Source organism: Osmerus mordax, unplaced genomic scaffold (assembly GCF_038355195.1).
Source record: "Osmerus mordax isolate fOsmMor3 unplaced genomic scaffold, fOsmMor3.pri Scaffold_194, whole genome shotgun sequence".
Classification (NCBI taxonomy): Eukaryota; Metazoa; Chordata; class Actinopteri; order Osmeriformes; family Osmeridae; genus Osmerus; species Osmerus mordax.
In genome coordinates, this window is record NW_027120506.1 from 1 (window position 1) to 25,463 (window position 25,463).

General features: G+C 52.6%; 50 non-coding genes across 50 annotated transcripts; 12 read left to right on the forward strand and 38 right to left on the reverse strand.

The window, feature by feature from the left end:
• Positions 1–623: 623 nt before the first annotated feature.
• Positions 624–697, reverse strand: trnat-agu (transfer RNA threonine (anticodon AGU)). The gene has a single exon. It is a non-coding gene; the product is annotated as a tRNA-Thr (tRNA).
• An 81-nt stretch (positions 698–778) lies between these two features.
• trnan-guu (transfer RNA asparagine (anticodon GUU)) lies at positions 779–852 on the reverse strand. Its single transcript has one exon. It is a non-coding gene; the product is annotated as a tRNA-Asn (tRNA).
• Positions 853–1,192: 340 nt separating this feature from the next.
• trnaw-cca (transfer RNA tryptophan (anticodon CCA)) lies at positions 1,193–1,264 on the reverse strand. The gene has a single exon. It is a non-coding gene; the product is annotated as a tRNA-Trp (tRNA).
• A 537-nt stretch (positions 1,265–1,801) lies between these two features.
• trnak-uuu (transfer RNA lysine (anticodon UUU)) lies at positions 1,802–1,874 on the forward strand. Its single transcript has one exon. It is a non-coding gene; the product is annotated as a tRNA-Lys (tRNA).
• A 783-nt stretch (positions 1,875–2,657) lies between these two features.
• On the reverse strand, positions 2,658–2,731 carry trnat-agu (transfer RNA threonine (anticodon AGU)). The gene has a single exon. It is a non-coding gene; the product is annotated as a tRNA-Thr (tRNA).
• An 81-nt stretch (positions 2,732–2,812) lies between these two features.
• trnan-guu (transfer RNA asparagine (anticodon GUU)) lies at positions 2,813–2,886 on the reverse strand. The gene has a single exon. It is a non-coding gene; the product is annotated as a tRNA-Asn (tRNA).
• A 339-nt stretch (positions 2,887–3,225) lies between these two features.
• trnaw-cca (transfer RNA tryptophan (anticodon CCA)) lies at positions 3,226–3,297 on the reverse strand. Its single transcript has one exon. It is a non-coding gene; the product is annotated as a tRNA-Trp (tRNA).
• Positions 3,298–3,833: 536 nt separating this feature from the next.
• On the forward strand, positions 3,834–3,906 carry trnak-uuu (transfer RNA lysine (anticodon UUU)). Its single transcript has one exon. It is a non-coding gene; the product is annotated as a tRNA-Lys (tRNA).
• Positions 3,907–4,690: 784 nt separating this feature from the next.
• Positions 4,691–4,764, reverse strand: trnat-agu (transfer RNA threonine (anticodon AGU)). The gene has a single exon. It is a non-coding gene; the product is annotated as a tRNA-Thr (tRNA).
• Positions 4,765–4,845: 81 nt separating this feature from the next.
• trnan-guu (transfer RNA asparagine (anticodon GUU)) lies at positions 4,846–4,919 on the reverse strand. Its single transcript has one exon. It is a non-coding gene; the product is annotated as a tRNA-Asn (tRNA).
• A 339-nt stretch (positions 4,920–5,258) lies between these two features.
• On the reverse strand, positions 5,259–5,330 carry trnaw-cca (transfer RNA tryptophan (anticodon CCA)). The gene has a single exon. It is a non-coding gene; the product is annotated as a tRNA-Trp (tRNA).
• A 536-nt stretch (positions 5,331–5,866) lies between these two features.
• trnak-uuu (transfer RNA lysine (anticodon UUU)) lies at positions 5,867–5,939 on the forward strand. Its single transcript has one exon. It is a non-coding gene; the product is annotated as a tRNA-Lys (tRNA).
• A 784-nt stretch (positions 5,940–6,723) lies between these two features.
• trnat-agu (transfer RNA threonine (anticodon AGU)) lies at positions 6,724–6,797 on the reverse strand. Its single transcript has one exon. It is a non-coding gene; the product is annotated as a tRNA-Thr (tRNA).
• Positions 6,798–6,878: 81 nt separating this feature from the next.
• Positions 6,879–6,952, reverse strand: trnan-guu (transfer RNA asparagine (anticodon GUU)). The gene has a single exon. It is a non-coding gene; the product is annotated as a tRNA-Asn (tRNA).
• A 339-nt stretch (positions 6,953–7,291) lies between these two features.
• trnaw-cca (transfer RNA tryptophan (anticodon CCA)) lies at positions 7,292–7,363 on the reverse strand. Its single transcript has one exon. It is a non-coding gene; the product is annotated as a tRNA-Trp (tRNA).
• Positions 7,364–7,899: 536 nt separating this feature from the next.
• trnak-uuu (transfer RNA lysine (anticodon UUU)) lies at positions 7,900–7,972 on the forward strand. The gene has a single exon. It is a non-coding gene; the product is annotated as a tRNA-Lys (tRNA).
• A 784-nt stretch (positions 7,973–8,756) lies between these two features.
• On the reverse strand, positions 8,757–8,830 carry trnat-agu (transfer RNA threonine (anticodon AGU)). Its single transcript has one exon. It is a non-coding gene; the product is annotated as a tRNA-Thr (tRNA).
• An 81-nt stretch (positions 8,831–8,911) lies between these two features.
• trnan-guu (transfer RNA asparagine (anticodon GUU)) lies at positions 8,912–8,985 on the reverse strand. Its single transcript has one exon. It is a non-coding gene; the product is annotated as a tRNA-Asn (tRNA).
• A 339-nt stretch (positions 8,986–9,324) lies between these two features.
• Positions 9,325–9,396, reverse strand: trnaw-cca (transfer RNA tryptophan (anticodon CCA)). Its single transcript has one exon. It is a non-coding gene; the product is annotated as a tRNA-Trp (tRNA).
• Positions 9,397–9,932: 536 nt separating this feature from the next.
• On the forward strand, positions 9,933–10,005 carry trnak-uuu (transfer RNA lysine (anticodon UUU)). Its single transcript has one exon. It is a non-coding gene; the product is annotated as a tRNA-Lys (tRNA).
• Positions 10,006–10,789: 784 nt separating this feature from the next.
• On the reverse strand, positions 10,790–10,863 carry trnat-agu (transfer RNA threonine (anticodon AGU)). Its single transcript has one exon. It is a non-coding gene; the product is annotated as a tRNA-Thr (tRNA).
• An 81-nt stretch (positions 10,864–10,944) lies between these two features.
• trnan-guu (transfer RNA asparagine (anticodon GUU)) lies at positions 10,945–11,018 on the reverse strand. The gene has a single exon. It is a non-coding gene; the product is annotated as a tRNA-Asn (tRNA).
• Positions 11,019–11,357: 339 nt separating this feature from the next.
• On the reverse strand, positions 11,358–11,429 carry trnaw-cca (transfer RNA tryptophan (anticodon CCA)). Its single transcript has one exon. It is a non-coding gene; the product is annotated as a tRNA-Trp (tRNA).
• Positions 11,430–11,965: 536 nt separating this feature from the next.
• Positions 11,966–12,038, forward strand: trnak-uuu (transfer RNA lysine (anticodon UUU)). The gene has a single exon. It is a non-coding gene; the product is annotated as a tRNA-Lys (tRNA).
• A 785-nt stretch (positions 12,039–12,823) lies between these two features.
• On the reverse strand, positions 12,824–12,897 carry trnat-agu (transfer RNA threonine (anticodon AGU)). The gene has a single exon. It is a non-coding gene; the product is annotated as a tRNA-Thr (tRNA).
• An 81-nt stretch (positions 12,898–12,978) lies between these two features.
• trnan-guu (transfer RNA asparagine (anticodon GUU)) lies at positions 12,979–13,052 on the reverse strand. Its single transcript has one exon. It is a non-coding gene; the product is annotated as a tRNA-Asn (tRNA).
• Positions 13,053–13,391: 339 nt separating this feature from the next.
• On the reverse strand, positions 13,392–13,463 carry trnaw-cca (transfer RNA tryptophan (anticodon CCA)). The gene has a single exon. It is a non-coding gene; the product is annotated as a tRNA-Trp (tRNA).
• A 536-nt stretch (positions 13,464–13,999) lies between these two features.
• On the forward strand, positions 14,000–14,072 carry trnak-uuu (transfer RNA lysine (anticodon UUU)). The gene has a single exon. It is a non-coding gene; the product is annotated as a tRNA-Lys (tRNA).
• Positions 14,073–14,856: 784 nt separating this feature from the next.
• trnat-agu (transfer RNA threonine (anticodon AGU)) lies at positions 14,857–14,930 on the reverse strand. The gene has a single exon. It is a non-coding gene; the product is annotated as a tRNA-Thr (tRNA).
• An 81-nt stretch (positions 14,931–15,011) lies between these two features.
• trnan-guu (transfer RNA asparagine (anticodon GUU)) lies at positions 15,012–15,085 on the reverse strand. Its single transcript has one exon. It is a non-coding gene; the product is annotated as a tRNA-Asn (tRNA).
• Positions 15,086–15,424: 339 nt separating this feature from the next.
• trnaw-cca (transfer RNA tryptophan (anticodon CCA)) lies at positions 15,425–15,496 on the reverse strand. Its single transcript has one exon. It is a non-coding gene; the product is annotated as a tRNA-Trp (tRNA).
• Positions 15,497–16,032: 536 nt separating this feature from the next.
• Positions 16,033–16,105, forward strand: trnak-uuu (transfer RNA lysine (anticodon UUU)). The gene has a single exon. It is a non-coding gene; the product is annotated as a tRNA-Lys (tRNA).
• Positions 16,106–16,889: 784 nt separating this feature from the next.
• trnat-agu (transfer RNA threonine (anticodon AGU)) lies at positions 16,890–16,963 on the reverse strand. The gene has a single exon. It is a non-coding gene; the product is annotated as a tRNA-Thr (tRNA).
• An 81-nt stretch (positions 16,964–17,044) lies between these two features.
• Positions 17,045–17,118, reverse strand: trnan-guu (transfer RNA asparagine (anticodon GUU)). The gene has a single exon. It is a non-coding gene; the product is annotated as a tRNA-Asn (tRNA).
• Positions 17,119–17,457: 339 nt separating this feature from the next.
• trnaw-cca (transfer RNA tryptophan (anticodon CCA)) lies at positions 17,458–17,529 on the reverse strand. Its single transcript has one exon. It is a non-coding gene; the product is annotated as a tRNA-Trp (tRNA).
• A 536-nt stretch (positions 17,530–18,065) lies between these two features.
• On the forward strand, positions 18,066–18,138 carry trnak-uuu (transfer RNA lysine (anticodon UUU)). The gene has a single exon. It is a non-coding gene; the product is annotated as a tRNA-Lys (tRNA).
• A 784-nt stretch (positions 18,139–18,922) lies between these two features.
• On the reverse strand, positions 18,923–18,996 carry trnat-agu (transfer RNA threonine (anticodon AGU)). The gene has a single exon. It is a non-coding gene; the product is annotated as a tRNA-Thr (tRNA).
• An 81-nt stretch (positions 18,997–19,077) lies between these two features.
• Positions 19,078–19,151, reverse strand: trnan-guu (transfer RNA asparagine (anticodon GUU)). Its single transcript has one exon. It is a non-coding gene; the product is annotated as a tRNA-Asn (tRNA).
• A 339-nt stretch (positions 19,152–19,490) lies between these two features.
• trnaw-cca (transfer RNA tryptophan (anticodon CCA)) lies at positions 19,491–19,562 on the reverse strand. Its single transcript has one exon. It is a non-coding gene; the product is annotated as a tRNA-Trp (tRNA).
• Positions 19,563–20,098: 536 nt separating this feature from the next.
• trnak-uuu (transfer RNA lysine (anticodon UUU)) lies at positions 20,099–20,171 on the forward strand. The gene has a single exon. It is a non-coding gene; the product is annotated as a tRNA-Lys (tRNA).
• A 784-nt stretch (positions 20,172–20,955) lies between these two features.
• Positions 20,956–21,029, reverse strand: trnat-agu (transfer RNA threonine (anticodon AGU)). Its single transcript has one exon. It is a non-coding gene; the product is annotated as a tRNA-Thr (tRNA).
• Positions 21,030–21,110: 81 nt separating this feature from the next.
• Positions 21,111–21,184, reverse strand: trnan-guu (transfer RNA asparagine (anticodon GUU)). The gene has a single exon. It is a non-coding gene; the product is annotated as a tRNA-Asn (tRNA).
• Positions 21,185–21,523: 339 nt separating this feature from the next.
• On the reverse strand, positions 21,524–21,595 carry trnaw-cca (transfer RNA tryptophan (anticodon CCA)). Its single transcript has one exon. It is a non-coding gene; the product is annotated as a tRNA-Trp (tRNA).
• A 536-nt stretch (positions 21,596–22,131) lies between these two features.
• On the forward strand, positions 22,132–22,204 carry trnak-uuu (transfer RNA lysine (anticodon UUU)). Its single transcript has one exon. It is a non-coding gene; the product is annotated as a tRNA-Lys (tRNA).
• Positions 22,205–22,988: 784 nt separating this feature from the next.
• Positions 22,989–23,062, reverse strand: trnat-agu (transfer RNA threonine (anticodon AGU)). The gene has a single exon. It is a non-coding gene; the product is annotated as a tRNA-Thr (tRNA).
• An 81-nt stretch (positions 23,063–23,143) lies between these two features.
• Positions 23,144–23,217, reverse strand: trnan-guu (transfer RNA asparagine (anticodon GUU)). The gene has a single exon. It is a non-coding gene; the product is annotated as a tRNA-Asn (tRNA).
• A 339-nt stretch (positions 23,218–23,556) lies between these two features.
• Positions 23,557–23,628, reverse strand: trnaw-cca (transfer RNA tryptophan (anticodon CCA)). Its single transcript has one exon. It is a non-coding gene; the product is annotated as a tRNA-Trp (tRNA).
• Positions 23,629–24,164: 536 nt separating this feature from the next.
• trnak-uuu (transfer RNA lysine (anticodon UUU)) lies at positions 24,165–24,237 on the forward strand. Its single transcript has one exon. It is a non-coding gene; the product is annotated as a tRNA-Lys (tRNA).
• Positions 24,238–25,021: 784 nt separating this feature from the next.
• On the reverse strand, positions 25,022–25,095 carry trnat-agu (transfer RNA threonine (anticodon AGU)). The gene has a single exon. It is a non-coding gene; the product is annotated as a tRNA-Thr (tRNA).
• An 83-nt stretch (positions 25,096–25,178) lies between these two features.
• On the reverse strand, positions 25,179–25,252 carry trnan-guu (transfer RNA asparagine (anticodon GUU)). The gene has a single exon. It is a non-coding gene; the product is annotated as a tRNA-Asn (tRNA).
• Positions 25,253–25,463: the final 211 nt, after the last annotated feature.

Below are 25,463 nucleotides of genomic sequence, written 5' to 3' on the forward strand. Positions count from 1 at the left end.
TTTGAGACAAAGGACGCAAAAAGCCAGCTGTCACCAAGCTTTCGGCTGAACCTAAAGTTCCCTGACCGGGAATCGAACCCGGGCCGCGGCGGTGAAAGCGCCGAATCCTAGCCACTAGACCACCAGGGAGAGGCTTGAAAGACCGTTGCGTCAGCAAAGGCTTTCTTCTTTCGTATCTCAACTGGAGAGAGAATGGGGGATCGCATGCCTTCCTCGCCAGAAAAAACCCCTCTCTCGTTCACCCTTCGATAGCTCAGTTGGTAGAGCGGAGGACTGTAGGTCAAACGCGGTTAGAAATCCTTAGGTCGCTGGTTCAAATCCGGCTCGAAGGAGGCATGTTTTGGGGTCAAATATTGCCTATCCGACAGCAAGGCTACTCTACCGGCAGGGAAACCCGCCCCCCATTTTAAAAGAGGTCTCAAAACAGGTTTCCCTGACCGGGAATCGAACCCGGGCCGCGGCGGTGAGAGCGCCGAATCCTAGCCACTAGGCCACCAGGGAGAGCTCTGCTTCCTCGGGCTCACTCTGCTCGCTCACTGTCAAAGATGAGGGCCAAGTTGCAAGGCTAAGCTTTCAAATGAACCTACCACCAGGGAGCGCTTGGCTTCCTCTTGCGCCAGAAAAGGCACCGCTGAGATTTGAACTCAGGATCTCCTGTTTACTAGACAGGCGCTTTGACCAACTAAGCCACGGCGCCTTGCTTGGCGCTCCACGACGGGCTCAGGCTGCTGTTTTCTCTTCGGTTAGGTGCTTTAAGGTTTTCAAACAAGAAAACACTCGTCCCTGGGTGGGCTCGAACCACCATCCTTTCGGTTAACAGCCGAACGCGCTAACCAATTGCGCCACAGAGACCCTGTCTCCACAGGACCAGGACTCGAAAAAATGGAAGGAAACGCTGGGAGACGTGGGCCAAAACTCCCCATGATGAAGAGGAGGAGGAGCGGCCATACTAATAACTCTTCCTGTGATCTGTCAACGGGAGTTTGGGAAGCAAAGACAACGACTCTGGTGGGACTCCAACCCACAACCTTTGAATGGCTTTTCTTTGCCCTGCCTAGAAGTGGTGGCATGACTCACTTTGAGGGAAAGCAATCAGAGCTTGATTTTGCCAGTTTCTGTAAAAGAGTGAGCTCTCACTGCGTCCGCAAGAAAGACGTCCTTTTCCCGATGGAGGGCCACACATAATCTCCGCTGACCCCGACGTGATTTGAACACGCAACCTTCTGATCTGGAGTCAGACGCGCTACCGTTGCGCCACGAGGCCCACGTGCATGCAAGGAGGCAACATTCAGACGTGGACTCTGATGTGCAAACGCTGTGCCGCAAAGTGCGCTCAGAGTACCAACTATGGCGTGAACGCCATCAGGATTGACGTTCCAATGGACGTCGCCAAGCTTCTCCTGGGATTCAACGAGATTAGTGCCTGTGCAACACTACCTGAACGATTCCACAGAACACGTCCCAAAAAAACGCAATTCTAATTGCAACCTGACTGAGATCACGCAGACTCAGTCTCGTGACCCCTGCAGCTGTTCATTGAAACCAATCTCATAACAAGTTCAAAATCTAACTCCTTCATACGATCCATATTGTCCTTACTTGAACAAATCCATTGTCAAAGGTATTTGGACGGGTGCGTGTTCACTAATGCTGACGATTGGCGAAGTACTTCCATTCTTCAACGAGCAAACCCCGCTACACTTGCCAGGGATTCGCCATACGATCCTTAAGGGTTCGTGTGGGCGAGGAGATTTACATGCGCAAGTTCCACGAAACACCCTGTGTTTTCCGTCCTTCCAGAGCCCGGATAGCTCAGTCGGCAGAGCATCAGACTTTTAATCTGAGGGTCCAGGGTTCAAGTCCCTGTTCGGGCGGCGTGCGTTCAAACCCTGTCGGAGCGGTCCACCTTTGACTCTCTCTCATATACCTCACTTTGAGGAAGCAATGGAAGCTTTTAATCTTGAGGGTCCAGCTTTCGAGTCCCTGCGTGAGCTGTGTGTTCAAACTACACAGCGTGACTTGGTGGCACGCCTTACTTTGAGACAAAGGACGCAAAAAGCCAGCTGTCACCAAGCTTTCGGCTGAACCTAAAGTTCCCTGACCGGGAATCGAACCCGGGCCGCGGCGGTGAAAGCGCCGAATCCTAGCCACTAGACCACCAGGGAGAGGCTTGAAAGACCGTTGCGTCAGCAAAGGCTTTCTTCTTTCGTATCTCAACTGGAGAGAGAATGGGGGATCGCATGCCTTCCTCGCCAGAAAAAACCCCTCTCTCGTTCACCCTTCGATAGCTCAGTTGGTAGAGCGGAGGACTGTAGGTCAAACGCGGTTAGAAATCCTTAGGTCGCTGGTTCAAATCCGGCTCGAAGGAGGCATGTTTTGGGGTCAAATATTGCCTATCCGACAGCAAGGCTACTCTACCGGCAGGGAAACCCGCCCCCATTTTAAAAGAGGTCTCAAAACAGGTTTCCCTGACCGGGAATCGAACCCGGGCCGCGGCGGTGAGAGCGCCGAATCCTAGCCACTAGGCCACCAGGGAGAGCTCTGCTTCCTCGGGCTCACTCTGCTCGCTCACTGTCAAAGATGAGGGCCAAGTTGCAAGGCTAAGCTTTCAAATGAACCTACCACCAGGAGCGCTTGGCTTCCTCTTGCGCCAGAAAAGGCACCGCTGAGATTTGAACTCAGGATCTCCTGTTTACTAGACAGGCGCTTTGACCAACTAAGCCACGGCGCCTTGCTTGGCGCTCCACGACGGGCTCAGGCTGCTGTTTTCTCTTCGGTTAGGTGCTTTAAGGTTTTCAAACAAGAAAACACTCGTCCCTGGGTGGGCTCGAACCACCATCCTTTCGGTTAACAGCCGAACGCGCTAACCAATTGCGCCACAGAGACCCTGTCTCCACAGGACCAGGACTCGAAAAAATGGAAGGAAACGCTGGGAGACGTGGGCCAAAACTCCCCATGATGAAGAGGAGGAGGAGCGGCCATACTAATAACTCTTCCTGTGATCTGTCAACGGGAGTTTGGGAAGCAAAGACAACGACTCTGGTGGGACTCCAACCCACAACCTTTGAATGGCTTTTCTTTGCCCTGCCTAGAAGTGGTGGCATGACTCACTTTGAGGGAAAGCAATCAGAGCTTGATTTTGCCAGTTCTGTAAAAGAGTGAGCTCTCACTGCGTCCGCAAGAAAGACGTCCTTTTCCCGATGGAGGGCCACACATAATCTCCGCTGACCCCGACGTGATTTGAACACGCAACCTTCTGATCTGGAGTCAGACGCGCTACCGTTGCGCCACGAGGCCCACGTGCATGCAAGGAGGCAACATTCAGACGTGGACTCTGATGTGCAAACGCTGTGCCGCAAAGTGCGCTCAGAGTACCAACTATGGCGTGAACGCCATCAGGATTGACGTTCCAATGGACGTCGCCAAGCTTCTCCTGGGATTCAACGAGATTAGTGCCTGTGCAACACTACCTGAACGATTCCACAGAACACGTCCCCAAAAACGCAATTCTAATTGCAACCTGACTGAGATCACGCAGACTCAGTCTCGTGACCCCTGCAGCTGTTCATTGAAACCAATCTCATAACAAGTTCAAAATCTAACTCCTTCATACGATCCATATTGTCCTTACTTGAACAAATCCATTGTCAAAGGTATTTGGACGGGTGCGTGTTCACTAATGCTGACGATTGGCGAAGTACTTCCATTCTTCAACGAGCAAACCCCGCTACACTTGCCAGGGATTCGCCATACGATCCTTAAGGGTTCGTGTGGGCGAGGAGATTTACATGCGCAAGTTCCACGAAACACCCTGTGTTTTCCGTCCTTCCAGAGCCCGGATAGCTCAGTCGGCAGAGCATCAGACTTTTAATCTGAGGGTCCAGGGTTCAAGTCCCTGTTCGGGCGGCGTGCGTTCAAACCCTGTCGGAGCGGTCCACCTTTGACTCTCTCTCATATACCTCACTTTGAGGAAGCAATGGAAGCTTTTAATCTTGAGGGTCCAGCTTTCGAGTCCCTGCGTGAGCTGTGTGTTCAAACTACACAGCGTGACTTGGTGGCACGCCTTACTTTGAGACAAAGGACGCAAAAAGCCAGCTGTCACCAAGCTTTCGGCTGAACCTAAAGTTCCCTGACCGGGAATCGAACCCGGGCCGCGGCGGTGAAAGCGCCGAATCCTAGCCACTAGACCACCAGGGAGAGGCTTGAAAGACCGTTGCGTCAGCAAAGGCTTTCTTCTTTCGTATCTCAACTGGAGAGAGAATGGGGGATCGCATGCCTTCCTCGCCAGAAAAAACCCCTCTCTCGTTCACCCTTCGATAGCTCAGTTGGTAGAGCGGAGGACTGTAGGTCAAACGCGGTTAGAAATCCTTAGGTCGCTGGTTCAAATCCGGCTCGAAGGAGGCATGTTTTGGGGTCAAATATTGCCTATCCGACAGCAAGGCTACTCTACCGGCAGGGAAACCCGCCCCCATTTTAAAAGAGGTCTCAAAACAGGTTTCCCTGACCGGGAATCGAACCCGGGCCGCGGCGGTGAGAGCGCCGAATCCTAGCCACTAGGCCACCAGGGAGAGCTCTGCTTCCTCGGGCTCACTCTGCTCGCTCACTGTCAAAGATGAGGGCCAAGTTGCAAGGCTAAGCTTTCAAATGAACCTACCACCAGGGAGCGCTTGGCTTCCTCTTGCGCCAGAAAAGGCACCGCTGAGATTTGAACTCAGGATCTCCTGTTTACTAGACAGGCGCTTTGACCAACTAAGCCACGGCGCCTTGCTTGGCGCTCCACGACGGGCTCAGGCTGCTGTTTTCTCTTCGGTTAGGTGCTTTAAGGTTTTCAAACAAGAAAACACTCGTCCCTGGGTGGGCTCGAACCACCATCCTTTCGGTTAACAGCCGAACGCGCTAACCAATTGCGCCACAGAGACCCTGTCTCCACAGGACCAGGACTCGAAAAAATGGAAGGAAACGCTGGGAGACGTGGGCCAAAACTCCCCATGATGAAGAGGAGGAGGAGCGGCCATACTAATAACTCTTCCTGTGATCTGTCAACGGGAGTTTGGGAAGCAAAGACAACGACTCTGGTGGGACTCCAACCCACAACCTTTGAATGGCTTTTCTTTGCCCTGCCTAGAAGTGGTGGCATGACTCACTTTGAGGGAAAGCAATCAGAGCTTGATTTTGCCAGTTCTGTAAAAGAGTGAGCTCTCACTGCGTCCGCAAGAAAGACGTCCTTTTCCCGATGGAGGGCCACACATAATCTCCGCTGACCCCGACGTGATTTGAACACGCAACCTTCTGATCTGGAGTCAGACGCGCTACCGTTGCGCCACGAGGCCCACGTGCATGCAAGGAGGCAACATTCAGACGTGGACTCTGATGTGCAAACGCTGTGCCGCAAAGTGCGCTCAGAGTACCAACTATGGCGTGAACGCCATCAGGATTGACGTTCCAATGGACGTCGCCAAGCTTCTCCTGGGATTCAACGAGATTAGTGCCTGTGCAACACTACCTGAACGATTCCACAGAACACGTCCCCAAAAACGCAATTCTAATTGCAACCTGACTGAGATCACGCAGACTCAGTCTCGTGACCCCTGCAGCTGTTCATTGAAACCAATCTCATAACAAGTTCAAAATCTAACTCCTTCATACGATCCATATTGTCCTTACTTGAACAAATCCATTGTCAAAGGTATTTGGACGGGTGCGTGTTCACTAATGCTGACGATTGGCGAAGTACTTCCATTCTTCAACGAGCAAACCCCGCTACACTTGCCAGGGATTCGCCATACGATCCTTAAGGGTTCGTGTGGGCGAGGAGATTTACATGCGCAAGTTCCACGAAACACCCTGTGTTTTCCGTCCTTCCAGAGCCCGGATAGCTCAGTCGGCAGAGCATCAGACTTTTAATCTGAGGGTCCAGGGTTCAAGTCCCTGTTCGGGCGGCGTGCGTTCAAACCCTGTCGGAGCGGTCCACCTTTGACTCTCTCTCATATACCTCACTTTGAGGAAGCAATGGAAGCTTTTAATCTTGAGGGTCCAGCTTTCGAGTCCCTGCGTGAGCTGTGTGTTCAAACTACACAGCGTGACTTGGTGGCACGCCTTACTTTGAGACAAAGGACGCAAAAAGCCAGCTGTCACCAAGCTTTCGGCTGAACCTAAAGTTCCCTGACCGGGAATCGAACCCGGGCCGCGGCGGTGAAAGCGCCGAATCCTAGCCACTAGACCACCAGGGAGAGGCTTGAAAGACCGTTGCGTCAGCAAAGGCTTTCTTCTTTCGTATCTCAACTGGAGAGAGAATGGGGGATCGCATGCCTTCCTCGCCAGAAAAAACCCCTCTCTCGTTCACCCTTCGATAGCTCAGTTGGTAGAGCGGAGGACTGTAGGTCAAACGCGGTTAGAAATCCTTAGGTCGCTGGTTCAAATCCGGCTCGAAGGAGGCATGTTTTGGGGTCAAATATTGCCTATCCGACAGCAAGGCTACTCTACCGGCAGGGAAACCCGCCCCCATTTTAAAAGAGGTCTCAAAACAGGTTTCCCTGACCGGGAATCGAACCCGGGCCGCGGCGGTGAGAGCGCCGAATCCTAGCCACTAGGCCACCAGGGAGAGCTCTGCTTCCTCGGGCTCACTCTGCTCGCTCACTGTCAAAGATGAGGGCCAAGTTGCAAGGCTAAGCTTTCAAATGAACCTACCACCAGGGAGCGCTTGGCTTCCTCTTGCGCCAGAAAAGGCACCGCTGAGATTTGAACTCAGGATCTCCTGTTTACTAGACAGGCGCTTTGACCAACTAAGCCACGGCGCCTTGCTTGGCGCTCCACGACGGGCTCAGGCTGCTGTTTTCTCTTCGGTTAGGTGCTTTAAGGTTTTCAAACAAGAAAACACTCGTCCCTGGGTGGGCTCGAACCACCATCCTTTCGGTTAACAGCCGAACGCGCTAACCAATTGCGCCACAGAGACCCTGTCTCCACAGGACCAGGACTCGAAAAAATGGAAGGAAACGCTGGGAGACGTGGGCCAAAACTCCCCATGATGAAGAGGAGGAGGAGCGGCCATACTAATAACTCTTCCTGTGATCTGTCAACGGGAGTTTGGGAAGCAAAGACAACGACTCTGGTGGGACTCCAACCCACAACCTTTGAATGGCTTTTCTTTGCCCTGCCTAGAAGTGGTGGCATGACTCACTTTGAGGGAAAGCAATCAGAGCTTGATTTTGCCAGTTCTGTAAAAGAGTGAGCTCTCACTGCGTCCGCAAGAAAGACGTCCTTTTCCCGATGGAGGGCCACACATAATCTCCGCTGACCCCGACGTGATTTGAACACGCAACCTTCTGATCTGGAGTCAGACGCGCTACCGTTGCGCCACGAGGCCCACGTGCATGCAAGGAGGCAACATTCAGACGTGGACTCTGATGTGCAAACGCTGTGCCGCAAAGTGCGCTCAGAGTACCAACTATGGCGTGAACGCCATCAGGATTGACGTTCCAATGGACGTCGCCAAGCTTCTCCTGGGATTCAACGAGATTAGTGCCTGTGCAACACTACCTGAACGATTCCACAGAACACGTCCCCAAAAACGCAATTCTAATTGCAACCTGACTGAGATCACGCAGACTCAGTCTCGTGACCCCTGCAGCTGTTCATTGAAACCAATCTCATAACAAGTTCAAAATCTAACTCCTTCATACGATCCATATTGTCCTTACTTGAACAAATCCATTGTCAAAGGTATTTGGACGGGTGCGTGTTCACTAATGCTGACGATTGGCGAAGTACTTCCATTCTTCAACGAGCAAACCCCGCTACACTTGCCAGGGATTCGCCATACGATCCTTAAGGGTTCGTGTGGGCGAGGAGATTTACATGCGCAAGTTCCACGAAACACCCTGTGTTTTCCGTCCTTCCAGAGCCCGGATAGCTCAGTCGGCAGAGCATCAGACTTTTAATCTGAGGGTCCAGGGTTCAAGTCCCTGTTCGGGCGGCGTGCGTTCAAACCCTGTCGGAGCGGTCCACCTTTGACTCTCTCTCATATACCTCACTTTGAGGAAGCAATGGAAGCTTTTAATCTTGAGGGTCCAGCTTTCGAGTCCCTGCGTGAGCTGTGTGTTCAAACTACACAGCGTGACTTGGTGGCACGCCTTACTTTGAGACAAAGGACGCAAAAAGCCAGCTGTCACCAAGCTTTCGGCTGAACCTAAAGTTCCCTGACCGGGAATCGAACCCGGGCCGCGGCGGTGAAAGCGCCGAATCCTAGCCACTAGACCACCAGGGAGAGGCTTGAAAGACCGTTGCGTCAGCAAAGGCTTTCTTCTTTCGTATCTCAACTGGAGAGAGAATGGGGGATCGCATGCCTTCCTCGCCAGAAAAAACCCCTCTCTCGTTCACCCTTCGATAGCTCAGTTGGTAGAGCGGAGGACTGTAGGTCAAACGCGGTTAGAAATCCTTAGGTCGCTGGTTCAAATCCGGCTCGAAGGAGGCATGTTTTGGGGTCAAATATTGCCTATCCGACAGCAAGGCTACTCTACCGGCAGGGAAACCCGCCCCCATTTTAAAAGAGGTCTCAAAACAGGTTTCCCTGACCGGGAATCGAACCCGGGCCGCGGCGGTGAGAGCGCCGAATCCTAGCCACTAGGCCACCAGGGAGAGCTCTGCTTCCTCGGGCTCACTCTGCTCGCTCACTGTCAAAGATGAGGGCCAAGTTGCAAGGCTAAGCTTTCAAATGAACCTACCACCAGGGAGCGCTTGGCTTCCTCTTGCGCCAGAAAAGGCACCGCTGAGATTTGAACTCAGGATCTCCTGTTTACTAGACAGGCGCTTTGACCAACTAAGCCACGGCGCCTTGCTTGGCGCTCCACGACGGGCTCAGGCTGCTGTTTTCTCTTCGGTTAGGTGCTTTAAGGTTTTCAAACAAGAAAACACTCGTCCCTGGGTGGGCTCGAACCACCATCCTTTCGGTTAACAGCCGAACGCGCTAACCAATTGCGCCACAGAGACCCTGTCTCCACAGGACCAGGACTCGAAAAAATGGAAGGAAACGCTGGGAGACGTGGGCCAAAACTCCCCATGATGAAGAGGAGGAGGAGCGGCCATACTAATAACTCTTCCTGTGATCTGTCAACGGGAGTTTGGGAAGCAAAGACAACGACTCTGGTGGGACTCCAACCCACAACCTTTGAATGGCTTTTCTTTGCCCTGCCTAGAAGTGGTGGCATGACTCACTTTGAGGGAAAGCAATCAGAGCTTGATTTTGCCAGTTCTGTAAAAGAGTGAGCTCTCACTGCGTCCGCAAGAAAGACGTCCTTTTCCCGATGGAGGGCCACACATAATCTCCGCTGACCCCGACGTGATTTGAACACGCAACCTTCTGATCTGGAGTCAGACGCGCTACCGTTGCGCCACGAGGCCCACGTGCATGCAAGGAGGCAACATTCAGACGTGGACTCTGATGTGCAAACGCTGTGCCGCAAAGTGCGCTCAGAGTACCAACTATGGCGTGAACGCCATCAGGATTGACGTTCCAATGGACGTCGCCAAGCTTCTCCTGGGATTCAACGAGATTAGTGCCTGTGCAACACTACCTGAACGATTCCACAGAACACGTCCCCAAAAACGCAATTCTAATTGCAACCTGACTGAGATCACGCAGACTCAGTCTCGTGACCCCTGCAGCTGTTCATTGAAACCAATCTCATAACAAGTTCAAAATCTAACTCCTTCATACGATCCATATTGTCCTTACTTGAACAAATCCATTGTCAAAGGTATTTGGACGGGTGCGTGTTCACTAATGCTGACGATTGGCGAAGTACTTCCATTCTTCAACGAGCAAACCCCGCTACACTTGCCAGGGATTCGCCATACGATCCTTAAGGGTTCGTGTGGGCGAGGAGATTTACATGCGCAAGTTCCACGAAACACCCTGTGTTTTCCGTCCTTCCAGAGCCCGGATAGCTCAGTCGGCAGAGCATCAGACTTTTAATCTGAGGGTCCAGGGTTCAAGTCCCTGTTCGGGCGGCGTGCGTTCAAACCCTGTCGGAGCGGTCCACCTTTGACTCTCTCTCATATACCTCACTTTGAGGAAGCAATGGAAGCTTTTAATCTTGAGGGTCCAGCTTTCGAGTCCCTGCGTGAGCTGTGTGTTCAAACTACACAGCGTGACTTGGTGGCACGCCTTACTTTGAGACAAAGGACGCAAAAAGCCAGCTGTCACCAAGCTTTCGGCTGAACCTAAAGTTCCCTGACCGGGAATCGAACCCGGGCCGCGGCGGTGAAAGCGCCGAATCCTAGCCACTAGACCACCAGGGAGAGGCTTGAAAGACCGTTGCGTCAGCAAAGGCTTTCTTCTTTCGTATCTCAACTGGAGAGAGAATGGGGGATCGCATGCCTTCCTCGCCAGAAAAAACCCCTCTCTCGTTCACCCTTCGATAGCTCAGTTGGTAGAGCGGAGGACTGTAGGTCAAACGCGGTTAGAAATCCTTAGGTCGCTGGTTCAAATCCGGCTCGAAGGAGGCATGTTTTGGGGTCAAATATTGCCTATCCGACAGCAAGGCTACTCTACCGGCAGGGAAACCCGCCCCCATTTTAAAAGAGGTCTCAAAACAGGTTTCCCTGACCGGGAATCGAACCCGGGCCGCGGCGGTGAGAGCGCCGAATCCTAGCCACTAGGCCACCAGGGAGAGCTCTGCTTCCTCGGGCTCACTCTGCTCGCTCACTGTCAAAGATGAGGGCCAAGTTGCAAGGCTAAGCTTTCAAATGAACCTACCACCAGGGAGCGCTTGGCTTCCTCTTGCGCCAGAAAAGGCACCGCTGAGATTTGAACTCAGGATCTCCTGTTTACTAGACAGGCGCTTTGACCAACTAAGCCACGGCGCCTTGCTTGGCGCTCCACGACGGGCTCAGGCTGCTGTTTTCTCTTCGGTTAGGTGCTTTAAGGTTTTCAAACAAGAAAACACTCGTCCCTGGGTGGGCTCGAACCACCATCCTTTCGGTTAACAGCCGAACGCGCTAACCAATTGCGCCACAGAGACCCTGTCTCCACAGGACCAGGACTCGAAAAAATGGAAGGAAACGCTGGGAGACGTGGGCCAAAACTCCCCATGATGAAGAGGAGGAGGAGCGGCCATACTAATAACTCTTCCTGTGATCTGTCAACGGGAGTTTGGGAAGCAAAGACAACGACTCTGGTGGGACTCCAACCCACAACCTTTGAATGGCTTTTCTTTGCCCTGCCTAGAAGTGGTGGCATGACTCACTTTGAGGGAAAGCAATCAGAGCTTGATTTTGCCAGTTCTGTAAAAGAGTGAGCTCTCACTGCGTCCGCAAGAAAGACGTCCTTTTCCCGATGGAGGGCCACACATAATCTCCGCTGACCCCGACGTGATTTGAACACGCAACCTTCTGATCTGGAGTCAGACGCGCTACCGTTGCGCCACGAGGCCCACGTGCATGCAAGGAGGCAACATTCAGACGTGGACTCTGATGTGCAAACGCTGTGCCGCAAAGTGCGCTCAGAGTACCAACTATGGCGTGAACGCCATCAGGATTGACGTTCCAATGGACGTCGCCAAGCTTCTCCTGGGATTCAACGAGATTAGTGCCTGTGCAACACTACCTGAACGATTCCACAGAACACGTCCCCAAAAACGCAATTCTAATTGCAACCTGACTGAGATCACGCAGACTCAGTCTCGTGACCCCTGCAGCTGTTCATTGAAACCAATCTCATAACAAGTTCAAAATCTAACTCCTTCATACGATCCATATTGTCCTTACTTGAACAAATCCATTGTCAAAGGTATTTGGACGGGTGCGTGTTCACTAATGCTGACGATTGGCGAAGTACTTCCATTCTTCAACGAGCAAACCCCGCTACACTTGCCAGGGATTCGCCATACGATCCTTAAGGGTTCGTGTGGGCGAGGAGATTTACATGCGCAAGTTCCACGAAACACCCTGTGTTTTCCGTCCTTCCAGAGCCCGGATAGCTCAGTCGGCAGAGCATCAGACTTTTAATCTGAGGGTCCAGGGTTCAAGTCCCTGTTCGGGCGGCGTGCGTTCAAACCCTGTCGGAGCGGTCCACCTTTGACTCTCTCTCATATACCTCACTTTGAGGAAGCAATGGAAGCTTTTAATCTTGAGGGTCCAGCTTTCGAGTCCCTGCGTGAGCTGTGTGTTCAAACTACACAGCGTGACTTGGTGGCACGCCTTACTTTGAGACAAAGGACGCAAAAAGCCAGCTGTCACCAAGCTTTCGGCTGAACCTAAAGTTCCCTGACCGGGAATCGAACCCGGGCCGCGGCGGTGAAAGCGCCGAATCCTAGCCACTAGACCACCAGGGAGAGGCTTGAAAGACCGTTGCGTCAGCAAAGGCTTTCTTCTTTCGTATCTCAACTGGAGAGAGAATGGGGGATCGCATGCCTTCCTCGCCAGAAAAAACCCCTCTCTCGTTCACACCTTCGATAGCTCAGTTGGTAGAGCGGAGGACTGTAGGTCAAACGCGGTTAGAAATCCTTAGGTCGCTGGTTCAAATCCGGCTCGAAGGAGGCATGTTTTGGGGTCAAATATTGCCTATCCGACAGCAAGGCTACTCTACCGGCAGGGAAACCCGCCCCCATTTTAAAAGAGGTCTCAAAACAGGTTTCCCTGACCGGGAATCGAACCCGGGCCGCGGCGGTGAGAGCGCCGAATCCTAGCCACTAGGCCACCAGGGAGAGCTCTGCTTCCTCGGGCTCACTCTGCTCGCTCACTGTCAAAGATGAGGGCCAAGTTGCAAGGCTAAGCTTTCAAATGAACCTACCACCAGGGAGCGCTTGGCTTCCTCTTGCGCCAGAAAAGGCACCGCTGAGATTTGAACTCAGGATCTCCTGTTTACTAGACAGGCGCTTTGACCAACTAAGCCACGGCGCCTTGCTTGGCGCTCCACGACGGGCTCAGGCTGCTGTTTTCTCTTCGGTTAGGTGCTTTAAGGTTTTCAAACAAGAAAACACTCGTCCCTGGGTGGGCTCGAACCACCATCCTTTCGGTTAACAGCCGAACGCGCTAACCAATTGCGCCACAGAGACCCTGTCTCCACAGGACCAGGACTCGAAAAAATGGAAGGAAACGCTGGGAGACGTGGGCCAAAACTCCCCATGATGAAGAGGAGGAGGAGCGGCCATACTAATAACTCTTCCTGTGATCTGTCAACGGGAGTTTGGGAAGCAAAGACAACGACTCTGGTGGGACTCCAACCCACAACCTTTGAATGGCTTTTCTTTGCCCTGCCTAGAAGTGGTGGCATGACTCACTTTGAGGGAAAGCAATCAGAGCTTGATTTTGCCAGTTCTGTAAAAGAGTGAGCTCTCACTGCGTCCGCAAGAAAGACGTCCTTTTCCCGATGGAGGGCCACACATAATCTCCGCTGACCCCGACGTGATTTGAACACGCAACCTTCTGATCTGGAGTCAGACGCGCTACCGTTGCGCCACGAGGCCCACGTGCATGCAAGGAGGCAACATTCAGACGTGGACTCTGATGTGCAAACGCTGTGCCGCAAAGTGCGCTCAGAGTACCAACTATGGCGTGAACGCCATCAGGATTGACGTTCCAATGGACGTCGCCAAGCTTCTCCTGGGATTCAACGAGATTAGTGCCTGTGCAACACTACCTGAACGATTCCACAGAACACGTCCCCAAAAACGCAATTCTAATTGCAACCTGACTGAGATCACGCAGACTCAGTCTCGTGACCCCTGCAGCTGTTCATTGAAACCAATCTCATAACAAGTTCAAAATCTAACTCCTTCATACGATCCATATTGTCCTTACTTGAACAAATCCATTGTCAAAGGTATTTGGACGGGTGCGTGTTCACTAATGCTGACGATTGGCGAAGTACTTCCATTCTTCAACGAGCAAACCCCGCTACACTTGCCAGGGATTCGCCATACGATCCTTAAGGGTTCGTGTGGGCGAGGAGATTTACATGCGCAAGTTCCACGAAACACCCTGTGTTTTCCGTCCTTCCAGAGCCCGGATAGCTCAGTCGGCAGAGCATCAGACTTTTAATCTGAGGGTCCAGGGTTCAAGTCCCTGTTCGGGCGGCGTGCGTTCAAACCCTGTCGGAGCGGTCCACCTTTGACTCTCTCTCATATACCTCACTTTGAGGAAGCAATGGAAGCTTTTAATCTTGAGGGTCCAGCTTTCGAGTCCCTGCGTGAGCTGTGTGTTCAAACTACACAGCGTGACTTGGTGGCACGCCTTACTTTGAGACAAAGGACGCAAAAAGCCAGCTGTCACCAAGCTTTCGGCTGAACCTAAAGTTCCCTGACCGGGAATCGAACCCGGGCCGCGGCGGTGAAAGCGCCGAATCCTAGCCACTAGACCACCAGGGAGAGGCTTGAAAGACCGTTGCGTCAGCAAAGGCTTTCTTCTTTCGTATCTCAACTGGAGAGAGAATGGGGGATCGCATGCCTTCCTCGCCAGAAAAAACCCCTCTCTCGTTCACCCTTCGATAGCTCAGTTGGTAGAGCGGAGGACTGTAGGTCAAACGCGGTTAGAAATCCTTAGGTCGCTGGTTCAAATCCGGCTCGAAGGAGGCATGTTTTGGGGTCAAATATTGCCTATCCGACAGCAAGGCTACTCTACCGGCAGGGAAACCCGCCCCCATTTTAAAAGAGGTCTCAAAACAGGTTTCCCTGACCGGGAATCGAACCCGGGCCGCGGCGGTGAGAGCGCCGAATCCTAGCCACTAGGCCACCAGGGAGAGCTCTGCTTCCTCGGGCTCACTCTGCTCGCTCACTGTCAAAGATGAGGGCCAAGTTGCAAGGCTAAGCTTTCAAATGAACCTACCACCAGGGAGCGCTTGGCTTCCTCTTGCGCCAGAAAAGGCACCGCTGAGATTTGAACTCAGGATCTCCTGTTTACTAGACAGGCGCTTTGACCAACTAAGCCACGGCGCCTTGCTTGGCGCTCCACGACGGGCTCAGGCTGCTGTTTTCTCTTCGGTTAGGTGCTTTAAGGTTTTCAAACAAGAAAACACTCGTCCCTGGGTGGGCTCGAACCACCATCCTTTCGGTTAACAGCCGAACGCGCTAACCAATTGCGCCACAGAGACCCTGTCTCCACAGGACCAGGACTCGAAAAAATGGAAGGAAACGCTGGGAGACGTGGGCCAAAACTCCCCATGATGAAGAGGAGGAGGAGCGGCCATACTAATAACTCTTCCTGTGATCTGTCAACGGGAGTTTGGGAAGCAAAGACAACGACTCTGGTGGGACTCCAACCCACAACCTTTGAATGGCTTTTCTTTGCCCTGCCTAGAAGTGGTGGCATGACTCACTTTGAGGGAAAGCAATCAGAGCTTGATTTTGCCAGTTCTGTAAAAGAGTGAGCTCTCACTGCGTCCGCAAGAAAGACGTCCTTTTCCCGATGGAGGGCCACACATAATCTCCGCTGACCCCGACGTGATTTGAACACGCAACCTTCTGATCTGGAGTCAGACGCGCTACCGTTGCGCCACGAGGCCCACGTGCATGCAAGGAGGCAACATTCAGACGTGGACTCTGATGTGCAAACGCTGTGCCGCAAAGTGCGCTCAGAGTACCAACTATGGCGTGAACGCCATCAGGATTGACGTTCCAATGGACGTCGCCAAGCTTCTCCTGGGATTCAACGAGATTAGTGCCTGTGCAACACTACCTGAACGATTCCACAGAACACGTCCCCAAAAACGCAATTCTAATTGCAACCTGACTGAGATCACGCAGACTCAGTCTCGTGACCCCTGCAGCTGTTCATTGAAACCAATCTCATAACAAGTTCAAAATCTAACTCCTTCATACGATCCATATTGTCCTTACTTGAACAAATCCATTGTCAAAGGTATTTGGACGGGTGCGTGTTCACTAATGCTGACGATTGGCGAAGTACTTCCATTCTTCAACGAGCAAACCCCGCTACACTTGCCAGGGATTCGCCATACGATCCTTAAGGGTTCGTGTGGGCGAGGAGATTTACATGCGCAAGTTCCACGAAACACCCTGTGTTTTCCGTCCTTCCAGAGCCCGGATAGCTCAGTCGGCAGAGCATCAGACTTTTAATCTGAGGGTCCAGGGTTCAAGTCCCTGTTCGGGCGGCGTGCGTTCAAACCCTGTCGGAGCGGTCCACCTTTGACTCTCTCTCATATACCTCACTTTGAGGAAGCAATGGAAGCTTTTAATCTTGAGGGTCCAGCTTTCGAGTCCCTGCGTGAGCTGTGTGTTCAAACTACACAGCGTGACTTGGTGGCACGCCTTACTTTGAGACAAAGGACGCAAAAAGCCAGCTGTCACCAAGCTTTCGGCTGAACCTAAAGTTCCCTGACCGGGAATCGAACCCGGGCCGCGGCGGTGAAAGCGCCGAATCCTAGCCACTAGACCACCAGGGAGAGGCTTGAAAGACCGTTGCGTCAGCAAAGGCTTTCTTCTTTCGTATCTCAACTGGAGAGAGAATGGGGGATCGCATGCCTTCCTCGCCAGAAAAAACCCCTCTCTCGTTCACCCTTCGATAGCTCAGTTGGTAGAGCGGAGGACTGTAGGTCAAACGCGGTTAGAAATCCTTAGGTCGCTGGTTCAAATCCGGCTCGAAGGAGGCATGTTTTGGGGTCAAATATTGCCTATCCGACAGCAAGGCTACTCTACCGGCAGGGAAACCCGCCCCCATTTTAAAAGAGGTCTCAAAACAGGTTTCCCTGACCGGGAATCGAACCCGGGCCGCGGCGGTGAGAGCGCCGAATCCTAGCCACTAGGCCACCAGGGAGAGCTCTGCTTCCTCGGGCTCACTCTGCTCGCTCACTGTCAAAGATGAGGGCCAAGTTGCAAGGCTAAGCTTTCAAATGAACCTACCACCAGGGAGCGCTTGGCTTCCTCTTGCGCCAGAAAAGGCACCGCTGAGATTTGAACTCAGGATCTCCTGTTTACTAGACAGGCGCTTTGACCAACTAAGCCACGGCGCCTTGCTTGGCGCTCCACGACGGGCTCAGGCTGCTGTTTTCTCTTCGGTTAGGTGCTTTAAGGTTTTCAAACAAGAAAACACTCGTCCCTGGGTGGGCTCGAACCACCATCCTTTCGGTTAACAGCCGAACGCGCTAACCAATTGCGCCACAGAGACCCTGTCTCCACAGGACCAGGACTCGAAAAAATGGAAGGAAACGCTGGGAGACGTGGGCCAAAACTCCCCATGATGAAGAGGAGGAGGAGCGGCCATACTAATAACTCTTCCTGTGATCTGTCAACGGGAGTTTGGGAAGCAAAGACAACGACTCTGGTGGGACTCCAACCCACAACCTTTGAATGGCTTTTCTTTGCCCTGCCTAGAAGTGGTGGCATGACTCACTTTGAGGGAAAGCAATCAGAGCTTGATTTTGCCAGTTCTGTAAAAGAGTGAGCTCTCACTGCGTCCGCAAGAAAGACGTCCTTTTCCCGATGGAGGGCCACACATAATCTCCGCTGACCCCGACGTGATTTGAACACGCAACCTTCTGATCTGGAGTCAGACGCGCTACCGTTGCGCCACGAGGCCCACGTGCATGCAAGGAGGCAACATTCAGACGTGGACTCTGATGTGCAAACGCTGTGCCGCAAAGTGCGCTCAGAGTACCAACTATGGCGTGAACGCCATCAGGATTGACGTTCCAATGGACGTCGCCAAGCTTCTCCTGGGATTCAACGAGATTAGTGCCTGTGCAACACTACCTGAACGATTCCACAGAACACGTCCCCAAAAACGCAATTCTAATTGCAACCTGACTGAGATCACGCAGACTCAGTCTCGTGACCCCTGCAGCTGTTCATTGAAACCAATCTCATAACAAGTTCAAAATCTAACTCCTTCATACGATCCATATTGTCCTTACTTGAACAAATCCATTGTCAAAGGTATTTGGACGGGTGCGTGTTCACTAATGCTGACGATTGGCGAAGTACTTCCATTCTTCAACGAGCAAACCCCGCTACACTTGCCAGGGATTCGCCATACGATCCTTAAGGGTTCGTGTGGGCGAGGAGATTTACATGCGCAAGTTCCACGAAACACCCTGTGTTTTCCGTCCTTCCAGAGCCCGGATAGCTCAGTCGGCAGAGCATCAGACTTTTAATCTGAGGGTCCAGGGTTCAAGTCCCTGTTCGGGCGGCGTGCGTTCAAACCCTGTCGGAGCGGTCCACCTTTGACTCTCTCTCATATACCTCACTTTGAGGAAGCAATGGAAGCTTTTAATCTTGAGGGTCCAGCTTTCGAGTCCCTGCGTGAGCTGTGTGTTCAAACTACACAGCGTGACTTGGTGGCACGCCTTACTTTGAGACAAAGGACGCAAAAAGCCAGCTGTCACCAAGCTTTCGGCTGAACCTAAAGTTCCCTGACCGGGAATCGAACCCGGGCCGCGGCGGTGAAAGCGCCGAATCCTAGCCACTAGACCACCAGGGAGAGGCTTGAAAGACCGTTGCGTCAGCAAAGGCTTTCTTCTTTCGTATCTCAACTGGAGAGAGAATGGGGGATCGCATGCCTTCCTCGCCAGAAAAAACCCCTCTCTCGTTCACCCTTCGATAGCTCAGTTGGTAGAGCGGAGGACTGTAGGTCAAACGCGGTTAGAAATCCTTAGGTCGCTGGTTCAAATCCGGCTCGAAGGAGGCATGTTTTGGGGTCAAATATTGCCTATCCGACAGCAAGGCTACTCTACCGGCAGGGAAACCCGCCCCCATTTTAAAAGAGGTCTCAAAACAGGTTTCCCTGACCGGGAATCGAACCCGGGCCGCGGCGGTGAGAGCGCCGAATCCTAGCCACTAGGCCACCAGGGAGAGCTCTGCTTCCTCGGGCTCACTCTGCTCGCTCACTGTCAAAGATGAGGGCCAAGTTGCAAGGCTAAGCTTTCAAATGAACCTACCACCAGGGAGCGCTTGGCTTCCTCTTGCGCCAGAAAAGGCACCGCTGAGATTTGAACTCAGGATCTCCTGTTTACTAGACAGGCGCTTTGACCAACTAAGCCACGGCGCCTTGCTTGGCGCTCCACGACGGGCTCAGGCTGCTGTTTTCTCTTCGGTTAGGTGCTTTAAGGTTTTCAAACAAGAAAACACTCGTCCCTGGGTGGGCTCGAACCACCATCCTTTCGGTTAACAGCCGAACGCGCTAACCAATTGCGCCACAGAGACCCTGTCTCCACAGGACCAGGACTCGAAAAAATGGAAGGAAACGCTGGGAGACGTGGGCCAAAACTCCCCATGATGAAGAGGAGGAGGAGCGGCCATACTAATAACTCTTCCTGTGATCTGTCAACGGGAGTTTGGGAAGCAAAGACAACGACTCTGGTGGGACTCCAACCCACAACCTTTGAATGGCTTTTCTTTGCCCTGCCTAGAAGTGGTGGCATGACTCACTTTGAGGGAAAGCAATCAGAGCTTGATTTTGCCAGTTCTGTAAAAGAGTGAGCTCTCACTGCGTCCGCAAGAAAGACGTCCTTTTCCCGATGGAGGGCCACACATAATCTCCGCTGACCCCGACGTGATTTGAACACGCAACCTTCTGATCTGGAGTCAGACGCGCTACCGTTGCGCCACGAGGCCCACGTGCATGCAAGGAGGCAACATTCAGACGTGGACTCTGATGTGCAAACGCTGTGCCGCAAAGTGCGCTCAGAGTACCAACTATGGCGTGAACGCCATCAGGATTGACGTTCCAATGGACGTCGCCAAGCTTCTCCTGGGATTCAACGAGATTAGTGCCTGTGCAACACTACCTGAACGATTCCACAGAACACGTCCCCAAAAACGCAATTCTAATTGCAACCTGACTGAGATCACGCAGACTCAGTCTCGTGACCCCTGCAGCTGTTCATTGAAACCAATCTCATAACAAGTTCAAAATCTAACTCCTTCATACGATCCATATTGTCCTTACTTGAACAAATCCATTGTCAAAGGTATTTGGACGGGTGCGTGTTCACTAATGCTGACGATTGGCGAAGTACTTCCATTCTTCAACGAGCAAACCCCGCTACACTTGCCAGGGATTCGCCATACGATCCTTAAGGGTTCGTGTGGGCGAGGAGATTTACATGCGCAAGTTCCACGAAACACCCTGTGTTTTCCGTCCTTCCAGAGCCCGGATAGCTCAGTCGGCAGAGCATCAGACTTTTAATCTGAGGGTCCAGGGTTCAAGTCCCTGTTCGGGCGGCGTGCGTTCAAACCCTGTCGGAGCGGTCCACCTTTGACTCTCTCTCATATACCTCACTTTGAGGAAGCAATGGAAGCTTTTAATCTTGAGGGTCCAGCTTTCGAGTCCCTGCGTGAGCTGTGTGTTCAAACTACACAGCGTGACTTGGTGGCACGCCTTACTTTGAGACAAAGGACGCAAAAAGCCAGCTGTCACCAAGCTTTCGGCTGAACCTAAAGTTCCCTGACCGGGAATCGAACCCGGGCCGCGGCGGTGAAAGCGCCGAATCCTAGCCACTAGACCACCAGGGAGAGGCTTGAAAGACCGTTGCGTCAGCAAAGGCTTTCTTCTTTCGTATCTCAACTGGAGAGAGAATGGGGGATCGCATGCCTTCCTCGCCAGAAAAAACCCCTCTCTCGTTCACCCTTCGATAGCTCAGTTGGTAGAGCGGAGGACTGTAGGTCAAACGCGGTTAGAAATCCTTAGGTCGCTGGTTCAAATCCGGCTCGAAGGAGGCATGTTTTGGGGTCAAATATTGCCTATCCGACAGCAAGGCTACTCTACCGGCAGGGAAACCCGCCCCCATTTTAAAAGAGGTCTCAAAACAGGTTTCCCTGACCGGGAATCGAACCCGGGCCGCGGCGGTGAGAGCGCCGAATCCTAGCCACTAGGCCACCAGGGAGAGCTCTGCTTCCTCGGGCTCACTCTGCTCGCTCACTGTCAAAGATGAGGGCCAAGTTGCAAGGCTAAGCTTTCAAATGAACCTACCACCAGGGAGCGCTTGGCTTCCTCTTGCGCCAGAAAAGGCACCGCTGAGATTTGAACTCAGGATCTCCTGTTTACTAGACAGGCGCTTTGACCAACTAAGCCACGGCGCCTTGCTTGGCGCTCCACGACGGGCTCAGGCTGCTGTTTTCTCTTCGGTTAGGTGCTTTAAGGTTTTCAAACAAGAAAACACTCGTCCCTGGGTGGGCTCGAACCACCATCCTTTCGGTTAACAGCCGAACGCGCTAACCAATTGCGCCACAGAGACCCTGTCTCCACAGGACCAGGACTCGAAAAAATGGAAGGAAACGCTGGGAGACGTGGGCCAAAACTCCCCATGATGAAGAGGAGGAGGAGCGGCCATACTAATAACTCTTCCTGTGATCTGTCAACGGGAGTTTGGGAAGCAAAGACAACGACTCTGGTGGGACTCCAACCCACAACCTTTGAATGGCTTTTCTTTGCCCTGCCTAGAAGTGGTGGCATGACTCACTTTGAGGGAAAGCAATCAGAGCTTGATTTTGCCAGTTCTGTAAAAGAGTGAGCTCTCACTGCGTCCGCAAGAAAGACGTCCTTTTCCCGATGGAGGGCCACACATAATCTCCGCTGACCCCGACGTGATTTGAACACGCAACCTTCTGATCTGGAGTCAGACGCGCTACCGTTGCGCCACGAGGCCCACGTGCATGCAAGGAGGCAACATTCAGACGTGGACTCTGATGTGCAAACGCTGTGCCGCAAAGTGCGCTCAGAGTACCAACTATGGCGTGAACGCCATCAGGATTGACGTTCCAATGGACGTCGCCAAGCTTCTCCTGGGATTCAACGAGATTAGTGCCTGTGCAACACTACCTGAACGATTCCACAGAACACGTCCCCAAAAACGCAATTCTAATTGCAACCTGACTGAGATCACGCAGACTCAGTCTCGTGACCCCTGCAGCTGTTCATTGAAACCAATCTCATAACAAGTTCAAAATCTAACTCCTTCATACGATCCATATTGTCCTTACTTGAACAAATCCATTGTCAAAGGTATTTGGACGGGTGCGTGTTCACTAATGCTGACGATTGGCGAAGTACTTCCATTCTTCAACGAGCAAACCCCGCTACACTTGCCAGGGATTCGCCATACGATCCTTAAGGGTTCGTGTGGGCGAGGAGATTTACATGCGCAAGTTCCACGAAACACCCTGTGTTTTCCGTCCTTCCAGAGCCCGGATAGCTCAGTCGGCAGAGCATCAGACTTTTAATCTGAGGGTCCAGGGTTCAAGTCCCTGTTCGGGCGGCGTGCGTTCAAACCCTGTCGGAGCGGTCCACCTTTGACTCTCTCTCATATACCTCACTTTGAGGAAGCAATGGAAGCTTTTAATCTTGAGGGTCCAGCTTTCGAGTCCCTGCGTGAGCTGTGTGTTCAAACTACACAGCGTGACTTGGTGGCACGCCTTACTTTGAGACAAAGGACGCAAAAAGCCAGCTGTCACCAAGCTTTCGGCTGAACCTAAAGTTCCCTGACCGGGAATCGAACCCGGGCCGCGGCGGTGAAAGCGCCGAATCCTAGCCACTAGACCACCAGGGAGAGGCTTGAAAGACCGTTGCGTCAGCAAAGGCTTTCTTCTTTCGTATCTCAACTGGAGAGAGAATGGGGGATCGCATGCCTTCCTCGCCAGAAAAAACCCCTCTCTCGTTCACCCTTCGATAGCTCAGTTGGTAGAGCGGAGGACTGTAGGTCAAACGCGGTTAGAAATCCTTAGGTCGCTGGTTCAAATCCGGCTCGAAGGAGGCATGTTTTGGGGTCAAATATTGCCTATCCGACAGCAAGGCTACTCTACCGGCAGGGAAACCCGCCCCCATTTTAAAAGAGGTCTCAAAACAGGTTTCCCTGACCGGGAATCGAACCCGGGCCGCGGCGGTGAGAGCGCCGAATCCTAGCCACTAGGCCACCAGGGAGAGCTCTGCTTCCTCGGGCTCACTCTGCTCGCTCACTGTCAAAGATGAGGGCCAAGTTGCAAGGCTAAGCTTTCAAATGAACCTACCACCAGGGAGCGCTTGGCTTCCTCTTGCGCCAGAAAAGGCACCGCTGAGATTTGAACTCAGGATCTCCTGTTTACTAGACAGGCGCTTTGACCAACTAAGCCACGGCGCCTTGCTTGGCGCTCCACGACGGGCTCAGGCTGCTGTTTTCTCTTCGGTTAGGTGCTTTAAGGTTTTCAAACAAGAAAACACTCGTCCCTGGGTGGGCTCGAACCACCATCCTTTCGGTTAACAGCCGAACGCGCTAACCAATTGCGCCACAGAGACCCTGTCTCCACAGGACCAGGACTCGAAAAAATGGAAGGAAACGCTGGGAGACGTGGGCCAAAACTCCCCATGATGAAGAGGAGGAGGAGCGGCCATACTAATAACTCTTCCTGTGATCTGTCAACGGGAGTTTGGGAAGCAAAGACAACGACTCTGGTGGGACTCCAACCCACAACCTTTGAATGGCTTTTCTTTGCCCTGCCTAGAAGTGGTGGCATGACTCACTTTGAGGGAAAGCAATCAGAGCTTGATTTTGCCAGTTCTGTAAAAGAGTGAGCTCTCACTGCGTCCGCAAGAAAGACGTCCTTTTCCCGATGGAGGGCCACACATAATCTCCGCTGACCCCGACGTGATTTGAACACGCAACCTTCTGATCTGGAGTCAGACGCGCTACCGTTGCGCCACGAGGCCCACGTGCATGCAAGGAGGCAACATTCAGACGTGGACTCTGATGTGCAAACGCTGTGCCGCAAAGTGCGCTCAGAGTACCAACTATGGCGTGAACGCCATCAGGATTGACGTTCCAATGGACGTCGCCAAGCTTCTCCTGGGATTCAACGAGATTAGTGCCTGTGCAACACTACCTGAACGATTCCACAGAACACGTCCCCAAAAACGCAATTCTAATTGCAACCTGACTGAGATCACGCAGACTCAGTCTCGTGACCCCTGCAGCTGTTCATTGAAACCAATCTCATAACAAGTTCAAAATCTAACTCCTTCATACGATCCATATTGTCCTTACTTGAACAAATCCATTGTCAAAGGTATTTGGACGGGTGCGTGTTCACTAATGCTGACGATTGGCGAAGTACTTCCATTCTTCAACGAGCAAACCCCGCTACACTTGCCAGGGATTCGCCATACGATCCTTAAGGGTTCGTGTGGGCGAGGAGATTTACATGCGCAAGTTCCACGAAACACCCTGTGTTTTCCGTCCTTCCAGAGCCCGGATAGCTCAGTCGGCAGAGCATCAGACTTTTAATCTGAGGGTCCAGGGTTCAAGTCCCTGTTCGGGCGGCGTGCGTTCAAACCCTGTCGGAGCGGTCCACCTTTGACTCTCTCTCATATACCTCACTTTGAGGAAGCAATGGAAGCTTTTAATCTTGAGGGTCCAGCTTTCGAGTCCCTGCGTGAGCTGTGTGTTCAAACTACACAGCGTGACTTGGTGGCACGCCTTACTTTGAGACAAAGGACGCAAAAAGCCAGCTGTCACCAAGCTTTCGGCTGAACCTAAAGTTCCCTGACCGGGAATCGAACCCGGGCCGCGGCGGTGAAAGCGCCGAATCCTAGCCACTAGACCACCAGGGAGAGGCTTGAAAGACCGTTGCGTCAGCAAAGGCTTTCTTCTTTCGTATCTCAACTGGAGAGAGAATGGGGGATCGCATGCCTTCCTCGCCAGAAAAAACCCCTCTCTCGTTCACCCTTCGATAGCTCAGTTGGTAGAGCGGAGGACTGTAGGTCAAACGCGGTTAGAAATCCTTAGGTCGCTGGTTCAAATCCGGCTCGAAGGAGGCATGTTTTGGGGTCAAATATTGCCTATCCGACAGCAAGGCTACTCTACCGGCAGGGAAACCCGCCCCCATTTTAAAAGAGGTCTCAAAACAGGTTTCCCTGACCGGGAATCGAACCCGGGCCGCGGCGGTGAGAGCGCCGAATCCTAGCCACTAGGCCACCAGGGAGAGCTCTGCTTCCTCGGGCTCACTCTGCTCGCTCACTGTCAAAGATGAGGGCCAAGTTGCAAGGCTAAGCTTTCAAATGAACCTACCACCAGGGAGCGCTTGGCTTCCTCTTGCGCCAGAAAAGGCACCGCTGAGATTTGAACTCAGGATCTCCTGTTTACTAGACAGGCGCTTTGACCAACTAAGCCACGGCGCCTTGCTTGGCGCTCCACGACGGGCTCAGGCTGCTGTTTTCTCTCTTCGGTTAGGTGCTTTAAGGTTTTCAAACAAGAAAACACTCGTCCCTGGGTGGGCTCGAACCACCATCCTTTCGGTTAACAGCCGAACGCGCTAACCAATTGCGCCACAGAGACCCTGTCTCCACAGGACCAGGACTCGAAAAAATGGAAGGAAACGCTGGGAGACGTGGGCCAAAACTCCCCATGATGAAGAGGAGGAGGAGCGGCCATACTAATAACTCTTCCTGTGATCTGTCAACGGGAGTTTGGGAAGCAAAGACAACGACTCTGGTGGGACTCCAACCCACAACCTTTGAATGGCTTTTCTTTGCCCTGCCTAGAAGTG